The following is a 3,769-nucleotide window of genomic DNA, read 5'->3' as shown; positions in this document are numbered from 1 at the left end:
TCCCTCATTTACTCATGTAGCTGTTGCTGGGTGCCAGGATCAGTTTCCACTTGGGGCTACTCCAAATAGTGTGTCCAGGACTATTCTTGTGCACGTGTTTAGTGTAAATGAGCACTTTTTCTGTGGATATATGCCTGGGAGTGGGTTTGCGAGGCCACAGTGTAGACGTGCGTGTTAAGTGGCTGTGACAAGTGCCTGTCCCAGGTGGCTGTGTTAGGTTACACTCCACAGCAAGCTCTGAGCGTCCCAGGTGCTCAGGGCCTCCACGATGCTGTGCGTTATTTATCCACGTCATAGACACCATCTGGATGGATGGATGGATGTGTGGGTGGTTTTTTTTTTTTTTAATATTTTTTTTTGGAGAGATTTTTTTGCTATAGGGCACATGTGCTCACCAGACAGACAGAGACAGAGACAGAGAGACAGAAAGCAAGAAATCACCCCCCAGGGGAGATGGCCATGCCACAATCCCCCCGGGGGGTGATTTCTCGCTTTCTGTCTCTCTTGTCTTTCTGGCGAACTTATAACCCCTATACCAAGAACCTCGTCAAAAAAAAAAAAAATTATTTTATTTAACTTTATTTATTTTGATTAGACCAGAGAGGGACACCGTGAGAGAGAGAAAGTGAAAGTGAGAAAGCAAGACACCAGGTCCAGGACTGGAACCATTGTGGGCCATGTGGGAGTCCAGTGCCCTTAACCATCACACCACCTGCTGGCCCCCCACGTGGTTTTAATTTATATGATTTATATTCCCTGTTGACTAGTAACATTAAACCTACTCTTTTATTTTATTTTTTTTCTTTTTTGAGTGGAATGATAAAAATATCTCACCTTGGGACCAGCAGATGGCATAGTGGTTTCGTTGCTAGACTCCCACATGGCCGACCGCGGTTCACGTCCTGGACCCAGCAGCTTGAGACTCATGCCAGCTGCATGTGCATGCATCCCCACAATCCCAAGAGGAGAATGGAGAAGGGATTGAGGCGCGGCCATCCCCAAATAGCACACGTACCCTATAGCAAAAATCTCTCTCTAAAAAAAAGAAAGATCTCACCTCACTAATTTATACAAGAATTGCACATTTGGGCCAGCCAGTGGTGTAGTGGTTAGGGTGGCTGGATCCTGCATGGTCAACTAAATGGTTCACGTCCTGGACCCAGCAACTTACAAAACACACTGGGTGTATATGTGTGCATGCCCAACTTCTGATAGGAAAATGGAGAATAGATTGTGGCAGGGCCATCTCCCTGGGGGATGCTTCTTATTTTCCCTCTGTCTCTCTCTGGCGAGCACACACACCCTACAGCAAAAAAATTTTTAGCAAGCACACACACCCTACAGCAAAAAAATAAAAAAAATTTTAAAAAGAATTACATATCGAAGAGCCGGGTGGTAGCGCAGCGGTGTGCAACTGTATCCACGTGGGGAAGGTGCTGAGTTTACGCCACAGGGACTCCCTGAACATACCAGGCATATTCTTTTTTTTTTTGGAGAGGTTTTTGCTATAGGATGCGTGCGCTCGCCAGACAGAGAGAGACATAGAGATAGAAAGCAAGAAATCATCCTCCCTGGGGGGGGTGATTTCTCGCTTTCTGTCTCTCTGTCTCTCTCTGTCTGTCTGGCAAGCGCACGCGTCCTATAGCAAAAACCTCTCCAGAAAAAAAGAATATGCCTGGTATGTTCAGGGAGTCCCTGTGGCGTAAACTCAGCACCTTCCCCACGTGGATACAGTTGCACACCGCTGCGCTACCACCCGGCTCTTCGATATGTAATTCTTTTTAAAATTTTTAAAAATTTTAAAAAGAATTACATATCGAAGAGCCGGGTGGTAGCGCAGCGGTGTGCAACTGTATCCACGTGGGGAAGGTGCTGAGTTTACGCCACAGGGACTCCCTGAACATACCAGGCATATTCTTTTTTTTTTGGAGAGGTTTTTGCTATAGGATGCGTGCGCTCGCCAGACAGAGAGAGACATAGAGATAGAAAGCAAGAAATCATCCTCCCTGGGGGGGGTGATTTCTCGCTTTCTGTCTCTCTGTCTCTCTCTGTCTGGCGAGCGCACATGCCCTATAGCGAAAATCTCTCCAAAAAAGAAACAGGCCAGCAGGTGGCATGGGGATTAAGGCAGTGGGCCTCCCTACATGGCCAGCTATGTCAGAGTCCTAGACTTGGTGGCTTGCTTTCTCACTTTTCCCATATCTTTCTCATCCTCATAATAATGATAAATAAAATTAAATACATAATTCTTTTTTAGAAAACATTACAAACATGGGGCCAGCAAGTGGCGTGGTGATTAAGAGACTCTTTCCTCTTTTTTTTTTTTTTTTTTTGAGAGGTTTTTGCTATAGGGCACGTGCGCTCGCCAGAAAGACCGAGACAGAAAGCGAGAAATCACCCCCCGGGGGGATGGCCATGCCGCAATCCCTTCTCCTCCATCCTACTCTTGGGATGTTGGGCACGCACACAAACACATGAGTTTAAGCCACCGGGTTTGGGACTCGAACTGCGGTTGACTACATGGGAGTCTAGCTACATAGCCATTACGCCAACTGCTGGTCCCATAATAAAATAGTCCTTTTTAAAAAAGTTACAAATATAGGGTCCAGCAGATGGCATAGTGGTCATATCATTGGACTCCCACATAGTCAACCGCAGTTCAAGTCCTGGACCCGTTGGCTTGAAACTCACACTGGGTGCGAGTGTGTGTGCCCAAGATCCCAGAAAGAGAATGGAAGAGAAGGGATTGTGGCATGGCCATTCCCCCTGGGGGATGATTTCTAACATTCTCTCTGTCTCTCTCTTCAGCGAGTGCACACATCCTAAGGCAAAAACCTCTACCCAAAAAAAGGTAAGAATTACAAAAACATTTTTCTCTAAATTACGCATTGAGTAGAGGAAGGGCAGAGCACCTGAGAAGTGGTGAGGAGAGAGAGGTGTGGCTTTTGTCTCAAGGCCAACCCCTGATGGCCTCCCTTTTTTCTTTCTTTTTTTTTTTAGAGAGAGAGACTTGCTATAGGGTGTCTGTGCTCACTAGAGAAACAAAGAGAGACAGAGAGACAGAAAGCGAGAAGTCACCCCGCAGGGGGGATGGCCGCACCACAGTCCCTTTCCCTCCAGTCTTCTCTCCGGATCTTGGGCACACACATATGCCTGGTGTAAGACTTAAGCCACCAAGGTCGGGGACTTGAATCGCCGTCTACTAAGTGGGAGTCCAGTGACATAACCACTAGGCCATCTGCTGGTCCCCCTTTTTTGTGAGGACAGCTTAGGCTATGTTTGAGTCCAGCTGGAGGAAGGAAAGGGCAAGGAGGACAAAGCACAGGAAGCGCACCCGGAACTGGGGCCTGTTGATGGTCCCTCTCCTCTTCCTGTCAGAGCTTCCCAATTCTGACAGGTCTCGTGGCATGAACAGAGCACCAATTTGGGAGTCCAGTTTTTGGTTTCAATATCTGCAAAATCAGAATTAAAATAGTATTCTCCTTGGGGCCAGCAGGTGGCATGGTGGTTAAGGCACTGGATCTCACATGGCCCAGTGCACGGTTTGAGTGCCCGATCCAGTGATGTAAAATCACATCAAGGTGTGTGCATGGATGCCTGAAATCCCAGGAGGAGAGTGGAGAAGCGATTGCAGTGTGCCCACGTCTGCTGGTACGAAGTCTCACTTTCCCTCTCTCTGCCTCTTTCTGTCTCTCTGTGGGAGCACACGTGCCCTATGGCATAAATTTTAAAATGAATAAATGAAACAGTATTCACCTCATGAGACTGT

This window comes from Tupaia chinensis, unplaced genomic scaffold (genome assembly GCF_000334495.1).
Source record: "Tupaia chinensis unplaced genomic scaffold, TupChi_1.0 Scaffold000561_1, whole genome shotgun sequence".
NCBI lineage: Eukaryota > Metazoa > Chordata > Mammalia > Scandentia > Tupaiidae > Tupaia > Tupaia belangeri.
This window is presented reverse-complemented; position numbering follows the sequence as displayed.